Source organism: Adiantum capillus-veneris, chromosome 7, assembly GCF_014529385.1.
Source record: "Adiantum capillus-veneris isolate H3 chromosome 7, ASM1452938v2, whole genome shotgun sequence".
In the NCBI taxonomy this organism is placed as follows: Eukaryota; Viridiplantae; Streptophyta; class Polypodiopsida; order Polypodiales; family Pteridaceae; genus Adiantum; species Adiantum capillus-veneris.
In genome coordinates this window covers 21545827-21570897 of record NC_140937.1, presented here as the reverse complement: position 1 = coordinate 21570897, position 25071 = coordinate 21545827, and positions in this window count along the sequence as shown.

Sequence of the window (25071 nt, the reverse complement as noted above, 5' to 3'; positions counted from 1 at the left end):
TCCTCACTGGCTTTTTCCTTTGTAGTAATAGTTTTGGTCTCCGTGGTCTCTATCAAATCTGAGTCATCCTCAGGGTCATTCATATACACGGGATCCTCTCCTGTCCCTATGTTAGTCTTTGAACTAGGTTTTGAGCTAGAAGCATTAAGAGATTTCTTTCTTCGTGTTTTCTTCTTTCTCGCTCGGCCAATGGATGCAGCATCTCTCTCTTCGAGGATGTAATTTTGCTTTTGGAGCATCGATCGTGTGAGTGCATTCACTGGTGCTATGTTTATAGTTGGTGCTGTCCCATCAACAATCTCTATTATGTTCAATGGTGTGATTTTCGGTGCGTTTGGATTGTTAGGACACTGTGCGATCAAATAATCTATGCCACAACGATTACAAGTGAGTATTGGCATTGCCAATGCACTCCCTTGACTTGTTTGCATTAGTGCAGCATTCTTTTGCATTCTAATGGGGCACTCAGCTACTCGATGTGGTCCACCACATTCGTAGCACTGAAGAGGTGGTCTCTTGGCAAAACTATTAATGTTTTGGCCTCTTGCTGCTAGCGCTGTAGCTTGATATACCGGTTTGATTTGTCCCCAATGGTCTTCCATATAGTACATGGGACACTCCTCAAGCATGTCGACTCCATAGGTGATACTAGAGTCTATTTCCTCTTCGCAATCTACATAAGTACTAGATGACTCACAACCTATTTGGCTCATAGGTGTAACTCTTGGATGAGGGGGTTGCGGTCCTAGCACTGGAGGTGGCAACGGTGTGGTTTGGACCACATTTTGGGTTCTAGGGACCATGTGCTATAATGGCAACTGTTGCTCCATGGGTGGGGTAGGCATCAATGCAGGAACTCGAGGTGAGTCTGCCCAAGCTATAGGCGGTCTATTTTCCATGATTCGTTTAAGCATTAGGCAATCCTTCGCTTGATGGCCATACCTACCACACGCGTTACAAGTCCCGTTAAAATTTACTCTAAAAGTAGGGCATTCACTCGTAGTATGTGGGCCCAAGAAAATTGAGCACCATTGTTGCTCCCTTCTTGGATACATATGAGTGTTTTGTGGAGCACGATTACCCCTAAGGCTTTCTTCGATGGCCTTGGTGAGATCTGCCAAAGTCATCTCAGATATCGTTTGCTCTTTCACGATTGGCTTTATCTTCATTGGCTCATGCCCTGACGCTTGCGAGCTACTAGGCTTCGGCTCGGCGGACACTCTTTCTCTTGCAATCATTAAATTATCCTCCAATTGGATTTCATTCATGGTGATTACTTCCCAAGTAGTGATACCTCTAATGACTAGGCCATTATAGATACTTTCATGTCGTAGTCTCCTAATGAATCTATCGAGCAATTGGTTGTTGTTGAATCGCTCGTTTGGATTGCATCGAGAATTCAAATTCTTTAGGCGACTAATGAAGTCTCTCACGGATTCACCTTCTTCTCGTTGGGCTTTCTGGAGCTGAGAGGCTACACCCCAAAGTACTCCCTCTCGTATGTATTCTTTTAAGAACAGGCTCCTAAGAGTAGAGTAGATCGTTTTCTCTTCTACTCTTAAGGTTCTATACCAATCTCCAGCCTTTCCGCTTAGGGTCAAACTCAAAGCCTTACACTTATGTAGCTCATTGTGCTCTTCCAAGGAATCGCACACATGTTCAAAGACTTCCATATGCTTTCTAGCATCTCCGTCTCCACTAAATTTCTGTGTGAGCTTAGCTACTTGAACTGCCTTGCTCCTAGGCTCTCTATCAGGTGCACTACGCATGTTTTCCGCAATAGAGCGACCGATAGTTTGCGCAAATGCTATCAAATCTCCTATTTGAGCAGGTATAATGGGTGTATGTGCTCCTGGAACCACATGTGAGATGGGAGTTGGCCTTGGCCTTGGCATACGCGCGGCTCTTGGGTCCCATATTTTGTATGGTGGTGTACCAGACGGTGGTCCAAAGTTTACAAGCGTGGCCCTAGGCATAGGGGGTGCCTGATATGGCATGTTATTATTAAATAGCATGGCTCCACTTGTATAAGAGCTTGGATAATTCCATTGTGGATTGTAAGCTCTTGGAATAATCGGAGGTGCAGGAGCTACATGAGGCTGAGGTACGATAGGTGCACACGATTGATACATACATGTAGGTATAGTTGGGGGCACTGTGCTACTAGGCATCGGCGCAATGTTAACAAATGAACTCCATGGTGTACTTCTTGTCATGCTCACCACTGGGATATGCATGGTAGCCGTAGTGTCATTAAGAGAAAGATGAGCTAGATCTGGGAAGGTAAAGCTGCCACTTGTGGGCTCAGATTGTACTGAGGCTCCTGGCGAAACAACATATGGAGGATCAATGGGGCTTACTGAGGGAGTCTCCATTTGTGATAGGGTTGGTTGGTTGGCCTTTCCCGTATCCAAGAATCTCATTAGGCCTGTTGAAGGCATGTTGATCCCTGTGTTCTGTCTTTCTAACTCGACAATCCTATGGAGGACATCATAGACTTTCTGTTGTTGCTCATCTATGCTAGTAGCACCTGATGTGGATTGTAGAACATCTAACCAACCCACATGATAGGTGTGTCCTGTGTACCAATCAGTTAAAGCTTCCGCTTGTAGGTCATACTCTCAATTTTTGTTTAGGAATATCCCATCTAGGCCTGGCGTGCTGGAGGTTTCCCTCAAGGTGGAAGCATTATTGCTCCCCATCGCTTGCCCCTCCGTGACTGCTACCTTGGCAGCACTCGGTTGCTCGGCTGGCATGATTGTTGTCATAGGAGCCTTTGCTTTCAGGGCTCGACTTTGTTCTAGCCTTCGTAGGTTTTCAATTTTCCTCTCCCTTGTTGCTTGCATATAGCGTTCGATCTCTTGCACTTCCGCAAGACTCCTACCATCGGGTAGTAAAACCTCAGAGGGAGATAGTCCTAAAGGATCAGGAGGTGCAGTAGATGGAACATTCACATGCACACTCTCAAGAAGCATAGGGTCTATTTTAGGCATGAATGACGAATTTAATTCCCCACTCCCTTCATTTATTTCATTAACCGCATGTTCGGAGTGAGTAGCTCTACTAAGGGTATCTTTTAAGCGGCTAAACACGCTGGAACCGGGCCGTGGGCCCATGGCATGCATGTCTTGACTTGAACTATCAGGGTTTGGTGTAGGATACCCCTCCATGACTTCGTAGTCAGAGGAAGAATCACTAGACGCGATATGAGAATCTTGGGTAGCGCTACCTTGAGTCCCGGCCGAAGGTCCAGAACCTAGGGTGGAGGAATAATGGGTGCCCGAGTAAATGGAGGCACTACCAATATGCTCGTGCTCTAACACTCGTCCAGAGCGTAGGTTCATATGACTTGGATCCCCTAGAAGTGTCAGTGAGTGCCCGTGAAGGCTGCTCACCTAGTAATTTTGGGTGTTTTGCAACCCAAGTCTTTTCGTATTTATTTATTTTTTGATTTTTTGGTCCTTTTTTTCTGACCCAGCTATAGAATAGAACGTATGATAGCTCAAAACGAGTGTCTCGGTCAGAGGGACGTGCCGTGCTTTACAGCCCTCCGTTTGGTCACTTTATGCCCTCGGAATCCCTAAAACCGTCAATTTCTAGTAGGGAATTAGGCCCAAATTAGAAAGTCTAAGGGTGCAAGTGGGAAGAGAAGGGAGGAGAGTGGAGGACTTGCCCCACATGCTCTCATTCCCTCTTGAGGGGGTAGGGTATATACATAAGAGTGAGTTTAGTATATATCATAAGACTGAGGACTGAGGCCTGGGCTTGGGCTTGGGCTTGGGCTTGGGCTTGGGCTTGGGGAAACGATCCCGATCAAAATTTTAGTGTAGCCCCCCAGTCACTCACGCTTAAATATTTTCGGTTTTTTTTTTCGTTTTTTATTATAATTATTATTTTATATATATATATTTTTTTATTATTATTATTATTATCGGGAAATGATCCCGATCCCGATCAAAATTTTAGTGTAGCCCCCCAGTCACTCACGCTTAAATATTTTTGGTTTTTATTTTTTTTTCGTTTTTTTAATTATTATATATATATATATATTATTTTTTTATTTTTTTTAGTATTACACCTAACTTATCTACTTACAGCTAATAGAGATACTGCCACACACACTTTAACACTGTTTACACAGTACTACAGTAGCTAACAGATCTACAAAACTAACCTTACAGAACTAACATTGAACCTTTCAGAACTAACGTTCCATAGCTAATACCTTAATTCTAACAATACATTGCAAAAAAATTGTAACTCCTTCTTTACAGAAAACAAAAAAGACAGTACAGTGTAACAAAAATCTTCTCCACACAACCACACACCTACCTTCTTCACAAATCCTTCAATTGAAATTGCATCACAAGAAAGCGTAAGGTGCTTAACCGAGCTTAGTGTAGGGCATTTCCCCGACAACGGCGCCAAAAATGTGCGCTCCTTGCCGCACTGTCGAAGCAAGGGCCTTGCCTAACACTGTGTGCGAGCCATAGACGGCTCCAAGCACACAACTAGCTTAACTAGTAAGCTCAAAGAAAGCGATGGTGTGTCACTCACCGCTCTACGCTTGCTTCGTGGAGGATTCCTCGCCGTGAAGAAGAAGGAGCCGCCGCACTCAACCGCTTCGCCGCCGCCGTACCGTCGTCGGAATGCTCGATCGCACACACTCTCTCTCTCTCTCTCTCACATACACACACACACACACACACACACACAAGGAGGTGAAGAATAAGAAGATGGAGATGGAGATGGAGCAAGAGCACTCTTCTATTGCACAAATGAGAGAATGCATGAATTTTAGGTTTAGTTGGCTTTTATATGAGCTCACCCCATTCACACTTGGGCGCCCATGCTTAGCCAACTAATCCCTTGAATGTCCCAGTTAGAGTGCGCCTCTCATTGGCGATCACTCTTACCCTTTTCCTATTGGTCCGACAAACCCGGTACCTAACTCTACCAAATACATAATACACGTCCATCGTAGGTGATGGGGTGTCCGTGATCCGTGAGGGTTAACAGTACCTATCTCTGCTATAGCTCACAGGCACTAAGTCCTTGAACTCACTCGGTCTATCTTCTATCTTTACACAATAGCGGTCCATACCATCTTTGTAGATCTTGGCACCTTGCTTGTTGTCATACTGATACTTGATGAACAATAGCTTCATTGTGGCCGAAGGGTTTGATGGTCTTCCTGCTATGTTTTCTCTTTCGTTTAAGTTCAAGTATCCTAAGTATTCAGTGAAAATCTCGTAAGATCTCTCTGAAGAAGTATCGGAAATACTTTCTTCAAGGATCAGTTTCGCGACAGATGTCATCATAGCAAGAACTCACCTAACATATAATGTCAACTGAGGACAAAGCTCAACCCGCAGGCGCGTGGAAGCAAGCAAAGGGTGTCAACCTCTACTCGACTGACTAATGACTACTTCCTATAGAGATATCAAATCTACATGCCATTGGTTATGTGAATGTGAGAGTCTCCTATGATGCTACCGCAAGCCAAAAGCCCATTAGACGTTCTCGAAACGTTACGAAACTTGAAGGATATCCTATCAACACCAATAGGCCACTCTCCCTAAGGTCCGTGACCAAGAAAACCTACCCAATACCCTCCATGAAGAAAGCGCGTAGGATGTCTGGCTGGTTCTTGCAGGTCGACATTTCCAAAAACGAAAGTGCCTAATGTGTAGCTCTACTCGCTCTGATCGCGTGGATATGCTGAAATGCAAAAACGGACAACAGTTACTCACCAAAACTCCAAAAGTAGCTCGCGGGTGAATCTGCCAAAACACAGACGAATGTGCATGATGTAAGCATCAACGCGTAGCTCTCCTCATGGGCAACACACTGCTGCTCTCCGTTTGCGATTCCGACCACCGTAGCTCCTGTAGCACACACACACACTCTCTCTCTCTCTCTCGCTCTCTCGCAGTCTCCCAACGACACAGCAGATAAGATTATTAGAAGTTTCTTTACAAAGATTTAGGTTTTGGCTTATATACTAAGCCTTAGAAAACCTAATTTCTGACCAAAATGATCTGATTGGTCCCTAGGCTTCTATAGAGCTTAATTACAACACTGTGAGCTGGCTTTGCTCATCCAACAAGCATCTCTTGCCAAAATACAATTGCCGACTTAAAATATGAAGTTCGCGTAAACATTACAAAAGTAGCCATAATGGCTCAAAATAATAATAACGGGATATTCGATGATGTCCATGAGCTTGTATCTTCACATTGGAGCATCCATATTCGTCTTCATCACTTCATCAGCATCTTTATTTGGAATCTTTAGAGAATCTTTGAGGAATCTTTATGGAATCTTTGTGGAAGCGTTGTTGAAAGGTTGACCTGTCAACACTCTCCCCCTCCGAAGTCTTGTCGTCCCCAACAAGACCCTATGTCTGCAGTGGCCTTGGAGAGTGCTTCATGTTTTGGTGTTGGTTGAAGCTTTTGTTGTTGCATTTGCTTCTACCAGATGCTTTGTATGTTGTAGAGGTACCTTTTTCTTGTACATATAGTGTAGTTGAAGACATAGCTCTCCCCCTCCGATTGGTTGTTGTAGCGTGACTAAGTCGAGTGAGGTTTGTTGTTGCAGCAAGTCATTATCTTGGCAGCTCTGTATTGTTTGTTCTTTGGGTGTCATCCTCCATGTGCACCTGTAAACTTGAAGCCTTTTTGAATTTTTTCTAGGCCGCTCCCCTTGGATCCTATAGTTGATGAGCATGTAGTTGTTTGGGGATGTCGTTGGTCTCCTTTTCTATGTTTTAATAAGAAAAATAGTAAAAATAAAATGTGGCGTATATTACAAAATGAAGGTCTTGGATACCTGGATAAGACTAAAGGGAAAAACCCAGTGGGAAAAAAATGCCTTTAGTCACCATTAAATGTTAGGCTATATGTACTTATGTTTGATGTAACCGAGTTTTGTTGAGTTAAAGTACTTATGGCCGTATGGCTACTATTATTGTCTTGCTATACATTGGATAAGTGTTAGTAGATTGAAGTCAGAGTCATTATTGTAGTCAATGCTGATGAAACCTGTTACCGCTTCGTCATCATCATTTTGTTGTGTAAGTGCATGGGTGGAACACAAATCGTGTCAAATGCAAATGTCCAATGATGGGACATTATATATGCTTGCACAGATAGATGCATGGGAAACAATATGCGGTGCGAGAGGAGTTTAAATGGGTGCTTCTAGTAGTGAACGTAGCTAGAGAAGCAAAAATATATTTGACTTCAAGAGCTGCCGTTACTCACAAGAAGGGTTTTGGTCGACAAGGTTTTTTCCACTCTCCTAACTGTGTTCATGTGCGTGAGTGTTTTCTGGACTACTCCACCACTCCACCATTTAAAATAGTAGACTTCGACTCTTATGCTCACCTATCCAGCATGAGCGACTCCATTTTACAATATGCTCAACTCTTCCAGCTTGAGCTATAATCTAAATATCTAGACTCATAGACCACAAAAAATATTAAGACATGAAGCTTGGGTCTGACGCTTGCTCCTTTAGTGGCTTAGCTGCCCGACTCTTGACTCTTATGCCATGATTTTTATGGCGACTTGACTTACTCTCGGGGGCTTTCGACCAAGAATAGGTTTTGAAATTCAAAACTCCCATCCTCGAAGAGAGGATTTGTAAAGGACCATACTGGCAATATTGGTTTCTTTTGCCATACCTGGGTGACCTTGGTTGTCAAAATTTCTTTTTGTTGTTGTTGGTCCCTTGGTTGAGAAGATTGGCTCGCCCATTCTCCGTAACACTTTGCCTATCATGTCTTGACATTTCTTGAGAGCTAGAGATGACTTCAATCTTCTCTGGTATGTGTGGTTCTTTTGGCACCCATTTGTATCTGCATCGTGTGATTAGCGTGTCTTTGCAGATATCCTTTGCTTGGACTATGACATTGTCCTTGATTTTTCCTTTCGTGAAATTGCGATTATCTTCAAGCTGAAGTCGTCGGATTGAAGAATGTTCACCTGGCATCTTTGGTAGCCAGATTCTTTGATTTCCTTGATAGTAACCTTGTGCTTGAAGAATTGTAGATGGCACTTCCCATGATGTTTTTGATGTCGTATTGAGATGTACAAGAGTGCCATTTTTGGGATTATTTATGGATGAAGTCCTATGTTGGTATGAAGGCCAGTTGGATTTGAAATTTCCTGCATCCCTTTGGCGAGCCTTGTTGGTTGGTTTCCTTTGGCGATATAAATATGAGCTTTGTTGCTTTTGGGGACGCTTTTTGAAACCTTTATCCACCACATAAGCCGAGGTCTGTGGTTTTGGTAACCAAAGTTTCTTTTGACCCTCATAATAGCCTTGCTCCGCTAAGTTGTAGTGGGAGGCTATCCATCCCATGTGTTTACCTTTCGTCAATTGTCTAGGATCATTTATCCATCTTGGATCCTTGAACTTTATTTCTTTTGGTTTAATGTAGACCTTTGAAGATTTTTGTCGACGATATCGATGATCTCGCAGTGTAGGGTATTTTGGTTGAAAGACTTTCTTTGGAGTCTGTCTTTCATGTGGAAGCATATGGTCAGCTGATGTTGAAGCTCTGTCCTGAACTTTTTGGGGCTGGATTGAAGACTGTGATTTAAGGGGCTGCTTCTGTTGGTAGGACATTTGTGGGCTCATTTTGGCTTTGCCTTTGTCGGAAGCCGATAATCTTGGAGCAGTAGTAGGCTGGATTTCTTGAGAGCTAGTCGTGATGACCATTGTTAAAAATTCAGGTTCTTCTGCCAATGTTTTTGCCTAGTGCTTGGACAAAATCAAATGTGTATTCATTTTGGAGGAATCCACCACTAGGAATTTGTCTTTGATTACCTTTGACCGTAGTTTAAGGGTAGCTTCTGCAATCCCTAAACTTGTGACAGCTATTCCATGTGATATAGGAACATGTACCTAGATTTCATACAGTTCTGGCTTACCTAGAAGTAACCACAGCCCATAATACATGACATTAGTCATGGCAGTTCAATCTATCTCTGCTGCTGTAAAATTGAATTTCAGTTTCTCATGCACATCCAACGAGAATTTAATCTTCTTGTTGGCTGCCAAGTCCCTGATGTCCTCATTGCTTTCGGTACTTTTCTTGGACTTTTGTGCCTTGAAGGCTTTGTCATCCTCTTGTATGTTGAACTTCTTTGTCATTTGATTGGTCGTAGCATGTCCCAAGTGCTTACTATCTTCTGTTGTAGCTACTTGTTGGTGTTCATTGCTAGTTTCTGACTGTGACGCCTTGATTCTTGATATCAGAAGCTCTCTGTCACTATTTAATTTTTCTAGCACTTGAAGGTCATTCAATTGTGACTTTTCTTCTTGGAAATGTTTTGAAGCTTGTGTATCAGGATGTTGAGGTTGACTCTCTTCTTCTGATGCAATGGTCACCGTGGCCTTTGGTTTCCATTGTTCCATGGGTTTTTGTAGAGTCTCTTCTTGAAAATATTCATTCATATACTGTATTGCTTGTCCTTGGTAGTCAATCTTGGACTCAGTCATTTCCTGTTCTTCTGTGCATTCTATGTCTTCAGTTACATCTTCTTTTAGCTTCTCATACTCTTTGATTTTTTCAATCACCAGTGAAGAGTCCACAGTAGAGAATTTATTTGGTAGACTTTCAGCTTCATCCATTGATTCTATTTGCATGTCTTCCACTTGTGACGTGGCACTACGATTTTTTGTTACCTCTACCACCTCTTCTTGTGTTGGCTCACTATCGTCAGAATCTTGGCTTCTTTTGCTCTCGAACCTTGAACTACGAGCTTCATCTTCATCACCTTGTGGATGCTTTGACTTGTCCTCACTGAGGTTCCTTAAACGATCTTGAATCAGCTGATTCAATTGATCTTTTTTGAAAGCCTGATTCTCTATGATAATGTCGTTGACACCCTTGACTTCAAGCAATTGTGTCTTGAGCCTATCTTTTGTGCTTTGCAACAAGATCTGCTTCTTTTTCGGAGATCTTGTTGGGGATTGTTGCTTCCGTTCCCTTGTTGTCACTGTCTGAACTTTGCTTTTGGCTTGTTGCTTCTTCTTTTCCATGTAGAGCTTTGCTGGGCACTCCTTCACTAAATGACCAATGGCACATTGGTCGCAATATGTTGTTATCTCAACATGTGCACCCTTTGGACGAGGCAGCTCTCCATAATACTGCTGATAATGGTTTCCTGTGGTATCTAGATACAAATATGACCTCTTCTTTGCATGCATGAACCTGTAGATTATGACTGACTTAGGTGTATCCACTGGCTTCGTCTCTTTATCCTTCATCGTATTGTCCTTGAGAAGCTGAAAATAGCTTCCATTATTGCTTGCATACAAGATCAAATCACTATCCATGCTTTCTAGCAATTGTAATGCTAATTCTTCCATCAGTATATGGTCTTTGACGTGAGGCTTCTGCATAGCCTTAGGGCTATGTTTCCGAGTTGATTTTGGCGAGTTCTGCACCGAGGGTGAAGATTGAACCAAATCTTTGTTTTTCGTTTCCCTTGATGGTGCTTTTGGACGGGGTCCAAGTATGTGACTCACAGGTTGCCCACAATTGCTAAACTCATCCATATTTTTCACATCGGCTATTTCATGGTGCCTATCGTATTTGTCGACCACAATGACATCTTGACCTGACCTTCTACATTGGGCATTGTGAATTTCTAGTGCTCTCTCCTCCGGCTCGACATCTTCCAATGCTTCTTGAAATTCCACTTGGACTCCTGAAAAGGACACTACTTCTTGTAAAACTGGACTTCTTAATCCCACTCTTGAAGAGATGGGGTCTCTTTGTTGAGTTTGAACTCCCCCCATCCAAGAGGGTTTCATATCTGATGCTAGCATGTGTTTAATGCCTGATGATATGACTTCTTGTGCTTTGTTAAGTAGCTCTTGAGACCAAGCTAGTTCTTTTTAAAGTTGTGATATCTTCATAGCAGGTACTTACGACAACTTCCCTATTTGTGCAATTTGGTGTGTTTGAGCTTTGTCTTGTGCTGGTGCGGGGCACAAGACTTGTGTCGTGTCTTTCCATGTTGTGCCTTGTTGTGTGTCATGTGGTGTGTATTGACAATTGTCGTTGTTAACTCTTCCAAGTGCGTAGTTAGAGGTAAACCCATGACGAGATGGTATACATTACCACCTTTAGACATGTAGTCTTCTCCTCTTGATCCAAATGCTTCTGCTGTAAAGTAATGATTGTTTTCTACAGGAACTTCCTGACTTGTGACAGCCCTGTAGTATCTACCATCTTCATCTCCATAGAGGGTACCAATTTTCCGTTTTCCATCTTGTGCTTTGTACAGAAAAATACTTGGAGGATATGCGTAGAGTTCTGTAAGTTGATTCTTGTACAACATTTCTATCTCATTGTCGATGTATTTTCCATGCCTCATGTAATTGATCCCAGACAGTCTTCCATGAAATCTGGATGTGGGTGTAGTACATTCTTCGTTGTTTCAACTTCCACATATTGAGATGTCCGAGTTTCCTCTGTATCTTTCTTTGTCTTGATGTACAAATTCTGATTGTCATCCTCATAGCATGGCAGTCCTTTGTAGTATCCAATCACATAGATCCAAATTTGCTCTCTTGTAATTTCTGTGGATGTACTTGAAGCTTCTTCCTGACTAGTCTGATTCCTTTGAGACGCCATTGCTTTCGTCTTGACTCCCTTGTTGTACCTGTTCAGTGATAGCTCTAATTGCTTGCCTCAATGATAATAAAAATTATTAGCACCCTTGTGTCGGTCTTTTTCGCTTGAGGTACTTCAATTTTTGTGGATGTCTTAATCTCTGAGTTTTCTGAACTGGGCTTTGCTTGAACTTCTTAGCTCCCTTGCTTGCCAAGGTTGATACTGTCTTGTCTGGCTGCTTGCTTTTCCTAGAGCTTTTTAGCAGGCCTCGATCTAGTGGAAGCACTGTGATAAGTTATGCAACTTACCACTACACTGCAACGACTGCTCCCTTCGTAGTGGTTCTTGAGTTGAGCTAACCTGTGTTCACTTTAGCACACAATCTGCAAAATTCTATTTAGCTGGAAAACTTTTTCACAATGAATGCAAAAATTCTTGATGTACCCTTGACAGCCACACTTGTGTCTTGAGCACCTTCCAGCGAGTGACCAATGGTTTTTCCAAACGATAATTTCAATCTACTAACTTAGCAATCTTCAAAACCGTGACCGTTTTCTCACAATTCTTTCGAACTGTTGGTTTTAGACACTCTTCACTTCCGGATGCATTTTGAGGCCTTAAACGATGTTTTTTTCAAAATTGAACTAAATAATGGTCCCAACGGTAACCATTTAGTTCATGTTTTTCTCTAAGATCTGTAGAGTCACTCTCAAGCTACATTTTGATATAAAAACTTTTCTGATCCGATACCGTTTGTGAAAGTTATGGCCAAAACAGTGAAATGCAGTTTAGAATGGTCAAAATGAGTCCAAATTCACTTTTGAAAAAAGTTATGGAATCCTTGAGACACTGGGAACACCCCTGTATGATCAAAATTACAGTTGGTACCTAAAACTGGCCTGGAGACATCCTACGCGTAGGATGTCTATATGCTCAAAATTGAACAAAATTTGGTCCAGAGACTCCCCTTAAGTCTAGCAACACAATGGTATGATCAGAATTTTATTTGGACCTAAAAATGGCCTTAAGACATCCTATGTGTAGGATGTCTTTTTGCTCAGAATGACTTGAAATTTTCACCCCAGCTTCTCCTTGATGTTCTGATCACAGTGGTGTGCTCATAAGTTGGTTTGGAGTCCTAAATCAAGTTGGAGACATCCTACGCGTAGGATGTCTAAGTTCTCAGATTTTGTCCAAACTTGATCCCAAGATTCTCCTAGTGCTCAACAACCCAATGGTATGCTCAAAATTGAATTTGGATGCCAATAGGTCAAGATTTGGGTTGCATAAGCTTCTAGTGCACTTCAAGAGTAGGATGTCTGGCAATTCTTGTCTTTGCTTGGTAAATAGGCCAAACAAGGTCCAAATTCACTTTTGAAAAAAGTTATGGAATCCTTGAGACACTTAGAACCTCCCTATATGGCCAAAGTAGAATTTTGACCACTTTATGACCCTGGAGACATCCTACGCGTAGGATGTCTTCTTGCTCCGTTTTAGCTCAAACTTGCACTATAGCTTCCCCTTGATGTGCTAAACTCACAGCTATTTTTACTTTTTGATTCTGACACCTATAGGTTGGTCAAATGATCAAGAATCTGTTCCAAAAGCCTGATGTCTATTCTGATGAATTTGCAAGTCAAATCAACTCCAAATTGGACCAAATTTTCCTAGGAGGCTTATCTAAGGCTATATGACAGCATGGTATGGTCACAGTAGAATTTTGGTCTCAAAATCATGCAGTAGATATCCTACGCGTAGGATGTATTTTTGCCAAGAATGAACCCAAACTTAGACCAAAGATTCCCCTAGTCTTCAGCAACCCACTGGTATGCTTAGATTTAAGTTTGGATGTCAAAAGACCCTAAAACTAGCTATTCTTGTCTTTTTTAGTCAAAAATGCTAAAGTCTGTTCAATCTTCACTTTCACTGACCCAAATGAGATGAAATTTATTACATGCACTCAATACAACATTTAGAACATGCCTTTGGAGTCATCCTATGGTTTGGTCTCAAAATTAGGCCTTGGACACAATTTGGGTAGGATGTCTGGCAATTCTCGTCTTTTGTCTTTGATCTGTCAAAATTTGGTCAAATTTCCACTTTCCAGGCGAAAATAGGGTAGAACCTACCTTCTAAACACACTGGTAACCTCAGATTTTCAAAAAAGTGCCCAGATCACCCTGTAGACATCCTACGCGTAGGATGTCTACTGCTTATTTTTTCAGACTGAAGTGTCCCTGATGCTTCCTTATGCTCTCAGCAAGTGCAAGTATGCTTCACAATTGCAAAAACATGCAAAAATCACTCGATTTAAGCCTTTTCTGAAATTTTACGTTTTTTGACTCCGCCTTTTGGCTTTTGGTCAACAAAAATAGGGAAAAACGCCCAAGTCAGTATATTACTAGGGTAAAACCTACCCTCTGAACCCACTAGTAACCTCAATTTTCCCAAATTCCCTGCCAAAAGTGCCCTGGAGACATCCTACGCGTAGGATATCTACTGTCTTAAAATGTAATTTTTTTCTGGCAGTAGTATTTCCTATGCTCTGTAGAGCTCTCAGCAATAATCACAAAAACTTTTGGACTTCAAATCAGCTTCCAAACACAACTTACCGTCTTTCCTACTTAGCGTTTTCCACTTCTCTGATGAGCCTAACAGTAAATAAGACATGCATAAAGTACTCTAGATCAGCAATCAAGATATCCTACTTACCCTACTCTTACTCATCATGTGAGATGGTGATTTTGATGTCTTGGTTGCTTCCTGGCCTCACACGAAGTCTCAAGTCAACCTACCACCACATCTACCACTCCAACTCCTACTCTCTACACCCCAACCTACTACTACCTAATACTACCTAAGACGAAGGATCTAGGCCGACACACGCTCCCTAGACTCCCTCTAAGACCAAAAGAGTCCACCACTCTCTGATCCTATCTAAAAGAATGAATATAATCTGGCAAGCTAGAGGGACCTCTATCCTCAAGGACTAGTCTCGGTCACCTACTTAGGGCCCTCATCCCCGACAGCGGTGCCAATGTTGGACGGATACGCCACGACGGACGTCAGCATAGCGAGAACTCACCTAACATATAATGTCAACTAAGGACAAAGCTCAACCCGCAGGTGCGTAGAAGCAAGCAAAGGATGTCAACCTCTACTCAACCGACTAATGACTACTTCCTACAGAGATATCAAATCTACATGCCATCGGTTCTGTGAATGTGAGAGTCTCCTATGATGCTACCGCAAGCCAAAATCCCATTAGAAGTTCTCGAAATGTTACGAAACTTGAGGGATATCCTATTAACACCAATAGGCCACTCTCCCTAAGGTCCGTGACCAAAAAAACCTACCCAATACCCTCCGTGCAAAAAACGCGTAGGATGTATGGCCGGTTCTTGCAGGTCGACGTTTTCAAAAACTAAAGTGCCTAATGTGTAGCTCTACTCGCTCTGATCACGTGGATATGCTGAAATGCAAAAACGGACAACAGTTACTCACCGAAACTTCAAAAGTAGCTCGCGGGTGAATCTGCCAAAACACAAACAAACGCGCGTGATGTAAGCATCAACGCATAGCTCTCCTCGTGGGCAACACACTGGTGCTCTCCGTTTGCGATTCCGACCATCGTAGCTCCTGTAGCACACACACACACTCTCTCACTCTCTTGCAGTCTCCCAACGACACAGCAGATAAGATTATTAGAAGTCTCTTTACAAAGATTTAGGTTTTGGCTTATATTCTAAGCCTTAGAAAACCTAATGTCCGACCAAAATCACCTGATTTGTCCCTAGGCTTCTATAGAGATTAATTACAACACTGTGAGCTGGCTTTGCTCATCCAACAAGCATCTCTGGCCAAAATACAATTGCCGACTTAAAATATGAAGTTCCCGTAAACATTACAAAAGTAGCCGTAATGGCTCAAAATAATAATAACGGGATATTCGATGATGTCCATGAGCTTGTATCTTCACATTGCAGCATCCATCTTCGTCTTCATCACTTCATCAGCATCTTTATTTGGAATCTTTAGAAAATCTTTGAGGAATCTTTGTGGAACTACGGAGCTACGGAGGAATCTTTGAGAAATCTTTGTATACTGTATATACAAAGCCATTTTACCCCTTGAACTCTATGTTAGGTTTAACCTATGGTAGTCTTAGTATATAAGGTATCTAGGTCATTTTGTAAAGAGAACTCTATTCATAATCTAAATTTTAGCTGCCGTCGACTGTGTGTGAGAAAGGAAGAGAGAGAGAGAGCACAAGCTGCATCCTGACGCTACTTCCCGCTTGTTCATCACATTGGAGATCCGATTGCACTATCAGGCTAGGCTCAATGAGAGCTACGTCACAATGCCAAGCATTCCTTGTGGAACGGAGTGAACCTCCTTGCACATCTACAAGCTATTTATGGCTGTAAGTATATGAAACGATGTCTATTTTTTTCTTGCAAGTAGTCATTAGAATCATGGCGACACATTAGGGAAAATTTGACTCACAACGGGGCCTTATAAGGAGTTTGACGTCCTCTCTCATGTCCAAAACGGGCGTGTGGTAAAATTTTTGCAAATCAACTCAAAACTTGGCGGAGATTTGGCAGTTAGAATCTACACTTCAAGCTCTTTCTATTGATATATAGCATGCCATGAGATTAATCCTCATATTTTGAAAGATTCTATTTTTGATTCTCTAGATTCTAAACGAAGTTGTCACATCACAAGAGAATAAAAAATAGAATCTTTCAAAATATGAGGAATCTCGTGGCGTGCCATATATCAAAAACTAAGAGAGAGTAAAGAGGAGAGAGAATGTCAACACATTTTTTGGAAGACCCCCTTTTTGGGAGGGACGGGGGAGTCAATAACCTTTCGAGAGAAAAAGAGTGGTTTTTTACTCGAGCTTTATGGAAAAGGTTCAAATTTTCTTATTCTCTCATCTCATTAATAAATAAAAGACCACTCCAGCTCTAGGCCTATAAGTTTGACTTCTCACTTTTATGACTTTCTACGCCCACCATTTTAGTCCACATGGTGGGGTGAAAGCATGTTAACCTATCATGCTTTTTCATGTCCCGGACAATGCTAACTAGCACAATTTTGACATATGCTAACTAGTACAATAACTTGAGCTACATCTCCAAGATCTATGACATATGATATATCAATAGAAAGCACTTGAAACAAGGAATCCAAATGTACAACCTCCGACAAAGTTTGATATTATTTGTAAAAAATTTATCGGACGCCCAACTTGTTTAAGATGTGCTAACTTGAAACTGCTAAGTAGCACAAAAAGCACGACAGGTTAACATGCTTTCACCCGGTGGTCTCCCGATTTCTCATTCCTTAATCTCATATTTATTCCCATGGCAAATCAAGAGGCCCCCCTATACCCCATTTCCTTCCTAATAATATCACTTGGAGCACCACAAAGAAACCCACAATCACTTTATCACATGCAAAAGGCTAGGCACATGGGTGCTCTAGTTGTAGCATGTGATGTAGCATGGTTGCAAACTGCTAGTTGTAGAAACATGGATATAGATTCAAAAGATAAATTCCATTTACAATGTCTTAGCTAGTGACATCAACCTTAGAACAGTAGATGTCTTCATAAAGGCCTTGGGAATAGAGACATTGCAACAATTTTGAGTGATGATGAGATGGCATTGAGCTTGATGGAAAGTTTGAGAAAGCTCAACACATGGTATTCCTAGGTGACTTCTTGCCTATAATTTATGAAAGTAATTTTATTTATTTATTTATTGGGGAGAAAAACTCACAATGGTGAGTAGTTTATAGTGATAAGGCAAAAAATTTACAAATTCTTGGCATGCTCATGATGAGCCATGACATCTTCAAAGGATCATAGGTACACTGGCTGAGGGAGGAGCCACCCAATGATAATGAAAGAGGCCACCCTTTCACCCATGTAGGTCCGACATTGCGGCATCCATGGTCCTATTCCACTCCTTAGAGCTCCTTTGTTTTCCAATGGAAATGATCTTAGCCCTACTATCTTGGACTATCTCCATGAACTTAGCTATTTTCTTAGAGTTGAACTCAAAGATCTGACAGCTCCTTGCCTTCTAAATGTGTTTGAAGCAAAAACATCACACAACTTGAGTAGCGATGAGCAGTGCTTGGCTCTTGAACGCCTTCCCTCCCATGGAGATATTGATCTTGAAGAATCCTATTTTCCAGGTCTTCTACACCCATTTGCAGATCTTCCCTGGAAGGCCACAAATGGCCACTCCTTGAAAAGGTGAGGGAGGTCTCCACAAGTTGTTTTGCATTGTGAGTGTCTATGTATACCAATTCCCCTTGCAAGAAACTTCACTCCACTCAGCATGGATTCCCAAAGTACATTCCATAATAAAACTTTCATCCCATGTGGCCATTGAGGGCTCCGTATGTTCTTCATGACCATCTCCCATCTTGACCCTGGCCAAATTTTGCCCCACTACTTGTTAAGCGGGAAGAACCAATCATGGAAAGCTTGGCAATGGCCTATGAACTAAAGTAGACATATTCTTAAGTTGGTTTCATGTTATAAGTACATTTATTCTAGGTGAACTCCTTGAGTGAGCAATTTTCTAGTAATGTTATGCTCTCACTTTTGAGTGTGGGCATCACATGGAGCACCAGGACAAAATCCACAATTGATTTATCACATAAAAAAGGTTAAATACATGGAAGCTTGAATTATGGGATGTAAGATAAAATGGTTGCAAATGATACGGATTTCATTTAGAATGTCTTAGCTAGTGACATCAACCATAATACACTATAATAGATGAGAAGACTCTAGATGTCTTCACGAGAAGGCCTTGGGAGTAGAGATGCTGCAATGCTTTTGAGTGATGCTAGGACTAAAAAGAGATGGGATGGCATTGAGCTTGAAGGAGGGTTTCAAGAAATCTTAAATCACATGGTACTTGTGGATGAATTCTTGCCTACTTCATTGACAAGGTTTACCTACTAAGGGTGATGGTCCCTATCCTCCTATAAGCCACTAGTAATTCTTCATATTGTTCTATTTCCTACTTATGTTTGGCAGGTATATCTTATCATTTTGACTACGGAAGATGAAGACAAGATTTTTAGCCTCCATCTCAATGTTGTGTGCTCTCTTGATATATATATAGACACACTTGATAGTGCTCAAGCTCTCTTCTTTTGTACCTCTTTGTAGCAAGTGGTTGCGATTGTAAATAAATGTAAAAGATCACTCCTACAAAGATTTTGCTAAAACGTCTATAGAAAAATATGATTCTCTAGTAGAAAACTAAAGTGGACCTACTATCTTGGATCAATTCAAAAACATATCAATGGAGGTATGCAACCTTATAGTGTAAGAGTGATCTAGCTCATGATTCAAATGAGTGATTGGTGGGGATGATGATAACACCCAAAACCTTTTTTTGAACACCTACTGAAGCAATTAAGTTGGAAGATCCTTGCATAAATGGTGTTTGTGCCAATGAGTCCATCCCAACAAAATTTTGTGACAAAAAATGGTAGAAAACAATGCCTTTATCAGGGGGTTGTCATCATTAGGTGAAATTTGGACTCACAAAGGGGCCCTTTAAGGAGTTTGACTTTACCTCTTTCTACCAAAACAGGTGCATGGATAAATTTTTGCAAAGAAACTCCAAAGTTGGTGGATGTTTGAGAGTTAGAATGTGCTCTATCTACTTATATATAGCGCGCCATGAGATTCCTCATATTTTAGAAGTTCGCTTAGATTTCGACAGAGTTGTCACATCATAGGTGAATCAAAAAAAGAATCTTTTAAAATATGAAGAATCTCATGGCGTGCTATATATCAGTATAGATAGAGCTAGAAGAGAACATTTTAACTGTCAAACCTCTGCCAACTTTGGAGTTTGTTTGCAAAAATTTATCCATGCGTCCGTTTTGGTAGAGAGAGGTAAAGTCAAACTCCTTAAAGGGCCCCTTTGTGAGTCCAAATTTCACCTAATGTTTTTGAGCTAAATCCCATGAGCTAGCGAGTGAAGGATAAAAATCCATACACAACTTATTCTGTAGTGATAGGAAATTATTGATCATATTTTGAGTAAAAAATACGTTTAAAGAGTCTTTTGTTAAAATTTTGATGTCATTACCTTTGAGCATAAAAGCTATTGTAACATTGCAATAAAATTTTCTACTCATTAGGATATTAAAGCGTTGCCTTTAAACACATATTTTCATTGTAAACACTGATATTTTAATTTGACTAGTCTAGAATCTAAGGGGGAAAAAAGGAGATCTTAAGTATAAAAAGATAGACATTGGTCAAGGCACCCAAATTGGTACTACATTGCAGTGTTTTGATCATATTAGTGAGAATTTGACGTTGGAAAAAGAGGAGATTTGAAGTACAAAAAGATGGCCAAGTCACCAAAGCACCACTACTAGTATTATCTAGGTTATCAAACTCTTGAGGGTGTAGTGTGGAGCTCGTCTTTTGTCAAAGCATCCAAACGGATTAGTTTATAGATTTCCAAGTCAAGTCATATGTGATGGAGAAGGACACTATAAATATGTTTACAAGGGGGTAACACTCCACTTCACATGACCTAAGAGTAAATTCCTCACAAGAACAAGATGGAAACATAGATATTGTCACCGTCCTACAGGGATTGGATGGGCAATAGGGCAAGATGACAAAGAAGGACACAGGTATGTGGTAAGATTTGGAGCAAAGGTACTAAGTGCTCGCCAAAGAAACTATCCACAGATAAAGAGAGAGTTATGGGGTATGGTTACAGCCTTGAAAAGTGGAAAAGAGTACCTAATTGGTGCATGTGTGGTTGTAGAAACAGATTGTCTACCACTTCTTGGGATGATTACAAGCTGCTCAACACCAGACATTGCTATGTTGCGGTGGATTGCCTACATTAATTCCTTAAATCCTGAGTTTAAGCACATTGCAGGTAAAGTCAATACAGTGGCAGATATGCTATCAAGGGCAAGGTATGAAGATGAGTCACATATGATTGATGAGGGAGATGATGTGGGCACAAAGTTCTATTCCATCTCTCATGTCAAAAGTAACAATGTCCACATGACTAATCCACTTGAATTGTTCTTGAAAGATCTTTAAGAAGGTGATTGGCTTCTTATTGGAAGCTACTTGAGTACTCTAACAAAACAGGATGATTGGTCTGAACATGAATTCAAGAGGATACGCAGGAAAGCATATGGTTACTTTTTGAGGGATGGTTACTTGTGGAAGCATCCTAAACAAAAGGGTGCTACACCACAAAGGGTTATATGTAAAAAAGAGACTCAAGTAAAGCTCATGCAAGAGTTTCATGAGAGTTTATGGGCTGGACACAGGGGTGTGTGGGCAACCTTCTCCAAATTGAAAGAAAAATACTGGTGGAAGGGTATGTATAAAGATGTATCTCAATTTGTAGAGTCATGTGTAACTTGTCAAATGTATTCAAATGTCTGACATCGTGATGGATTGCACCCTACATACCCACTAGCCATGCATTATAAATGGGTTGTGGATCTAGTCACAATGCCTTTAGGACTCTGGCAGATGAGGTACTTGGTTCTTGCACGAGAGGACCTAACTAATCATGTTGAAGGAAGAGCATAAAGAGCTAAAACCACAGAAGCTGTGTGCAAATTCCTTCTTGATGAGGTGATTTGCCGTTATGGTTGTGTCGGAAAGATCACTGCAGACAGAGGTGAACTGGATGCCGAAGAAGCAAGGGAGTTCTTTTCTAGATTAGGGATCAAGCTTTCTGTTACTACAGCTTACAACCCTGAAGGCAATGGAAAGAGTGAAAGAGGGCACCCTCCTATCATCAAAGCTTTGGCCAAGTCTTGCGAAGGAAGAGTTGGTGAGTGGCCAAAACTGTTACCATACGCTTTATGGGCTGATCGTACAACACATAGCTTAGTAACTGGCTACATGCCTGTGGAGCTAATGCATGGTCAAAAGCCAGTGATGCCGATTGAGGATACAATTCCCACATGGAATGTACTACCTTGGCAAGAGGGGCTTAGTAGGGAAGATCTCCTTGCATTGCGCATAAGGCAACTAGAGAGAAGACCTGGAGACATTGAGGCTGCAAAAGAACGACTCAAAAATGCAAGATCGAAAAACAAGGACTACTTTGATAAGCGACATCGGCTCAGGAGCAAAGCAATTGACAAAGGTGACTGGGTTTTAGTGTATGATAGTAGCCTTGATAACCAACACACAGTCATGCGTAAGTTTTCAAAAAGATGGTTTGGACCATATGTTGTAAAGCATGTGCATGAAAATGCTACTTACACCTTGTCTGAACTAGATGGCACAGAAGTAAAGATTCCCATTGCAGGAAAAAGGATCAAAATGTTTAAGAGAAGAGGAGACAATGATCCAGAAAATGCTGATGAGGAAGAAGAGCAAAACACAGGTGAAGATCAAAGTGAAAATGAAGCTCTGGAATCATCCAATGAAGCTGAAAGCAAGGAAGATGTACAAGAGGGATGATCTTACAAAGAAATAATTTGGCACATACCGGAGGATGTGCAGGTTTAGAGGGGGTGGATGTCGTGCTGTGACATGTATATAGTGGGAATACATGCTACAAGAGTTATCTTGTAACTTTTTAGATACATAATTATATTTCCTATAATGTACATATGCATATGTAAGTATAAAAATAAGCTTTCTATCTGATCTTATTATTTATCTCAAGGGTAATGTATTTTTACTTTACCATCAAAAAATACTATGGGAAAAGTGTCAATAGCTCCGCCCGCCTCTTTAACTTGGGGCAAAAAGCATTGATTCTTTATTTCTACTATTTCATTATCATCTCACACCCTAGCTAGATCCTATATCTAGGGTAAACTCCAATATATATATATTCTATGTATTTTTTATACTTTTCTTATATTTCTTTTTAAATAGCTACTAGGAGAGAATCAAATCCTAGTGGGACACTAGGTGGCATGATTTCAAAGATACACTTATTTTAATGCATTATTGCAAGCATGGTTACAAAACTTTGTCAAGGAGAAATGTCATGCTTTCATATGGCATGAGGTGTCCTTGGGAATTAAATGAAAGTCAAGGCTAAGGAGACCACATGAAGACTTTTGCTGCCATAAATGGACCCTATTTTGATGAATTTTTTACACAAGGTTCCAATCCGAATTGGAGAATGATTTTAAAATAAAAATCGTAGCTAATGAGCTGAAGTTTCTGCCCATATTTTTATTTTTTTATTTGGAGCTACTGTTGAGGAGATATGATCAAAATACTGGACCCCAGTCTGCCCACATCATGCAGGGACAACTCATTTCCAACTTTTCCAATTCCTGTTCACACTGGCTCCTCTCTTCTTGTGTAAACCCTTGTGGGTTCCCTTCACCTATAAAAGGGGACCTCTTCTTCCTTGGAAGTAACTCAAGCATTCAAGCCATTGATGAGAGGAATTCTTGAGGGAGTGAGTAGTAATGCCTAATTGTACTTAGCCCCATTAACATAAGCCCAAGCCTACACTTTCTCCTAGAGGAAAACTAGCCATTCTTGTACGCCATACTTGGAGGATCAACTCTAATCAAAGAAGGTGTTGTACTTGGCGTATCAATCAAAGTGGAATTATCCACTCTTCTTCTCTCTCCATCAATAATGGTGCCGAAGGGTTTCAAGTAAGATGTGTTCTACATTGATGTTTTCTTGATTTCTTGTTGTTTTCATTTTCATCTCTAATCCAATATATATATATGTATCTAATCTCATCTCCTTAACCAAACCTATCTCTCTCATTCATTCATCCTCTCTAGGTTCTCTTTGCTACAGGTACATCTCTCCCCGCAGTATCCTTATTGCCTACGGGCAAGAATAGGGCTTGGGAGGGAAACTTCTCATCTCTTCACTTCTCTCATATCTACATTTCTCACATACTATCCTAGATGAATAACCCACATGATGATCATTTCTATCGCTTTCACTCTGTACGATCTATTAGAATTAACGTATGGATTAGCCGTAAAATACACTTTCAACAACGTATAGTGTTTCTCTTCGGCCCTGAAAGGCTCAATGAAATACTTCTATCACCGAATCCCATTATACTACCTCTCATAGACTATAATTTTTCTTTTGATGTAAGCGTAGTTATCTTGCTATGAACCAAGAGGATTTGTACACACAATTAATCCCAATCACTAGACAAAATGTATATATTATGGTAAGCACAAAACTACAATTCCAAAGAACAATTCGTAGCCTATTTGGTCAGCCAAGATTGAATGCCATTAACTCATCCATTAACCCTTTCATATTACCCATGATACGATATGACCATAGCCTTGATGTTTTCATCTTCGTATTGTTTTGACATTCTCTTTTGCGTTCTTTCTTTGTGTGTGTGTGAGTGCAAGAGAGAAAGGGTGAGTCTTCTTTGATTGCACTTCTTTCCAAACCCTAGTCTTCATGGCATCTATGGTTTAACTCCTTCATATAGTTTTTGTTGAGTTCTCTCACAAACTCTTACAGGCATAAGCCCGGTGCTTTCCTGGCAAGACCGCAAATTTCTCGACAGATTTTTGGTGAACCTGACGTGAATCTGCTAGGGTGAGAGTTTGTTGGTAACCATGGGTGATCATGTTGAGCAACAGGGTATGCATTTTGACCCAACAACAATGCAAATGTTTCAAGCATTTGCAATGTTCATGCAACAACAACATGCTACTGAAAGAAGGGAGATTTCAGCAACGAAGGCCATACAAGCGGTCGTCAACAGAATGGATCAGTTCAATGGCAAAGATGTAACCAAGTACTTACGCGAGTATGTGAAGGAGATGGAGCTGCATCGCGTGTCAGAAGGTGAGATGATTCAAAGCTTTGAGCTAGTTGTTGCTCCAGAAAGTAGGGAGCATGTTAGGGCAATTAAAGATGGGCATGGGAGAAATTGGAAAGAACTCAAAGTAGCTTTAAAGGAGGAATATTTCATGGAGGACTCTGAGAGAGTGACCAAAAGGACATTCTTAGAATGGGTAGTCAAGCCAAAGCAAGGACTATCAATAATAGAGCTACTTAGGGAATTTGAGCGGCGCTATGCACAACTCACTAGGACAGAAAGGGCCACACTAGATGCAGAGAAGACAGATCTTTTCTTACAAGCTGCAGGTAAAGAGTTTCAAGAAAATTTGGAGCTTCTTCTTGAAGATAAAGATGCTGAGCAAGGACTAAAGACCGACTGGAATGAGGTTGAAGGTGCTGTCTCACTGCTTGCCAAACGACAAAGAAGAAGGGACAAGATGGTAGTAAACACTACAAGTCCTTCCACCTCAACTTCTGACAAAATGGTAAAGCCTACTTTTATCGCTCCTAAGTTTGATGAGTCCATGCTAGATGAGCTTGTGAAGGGAATGCGTGACTTGAAGGTGAAGTTTGCAAAGCTTGAAGA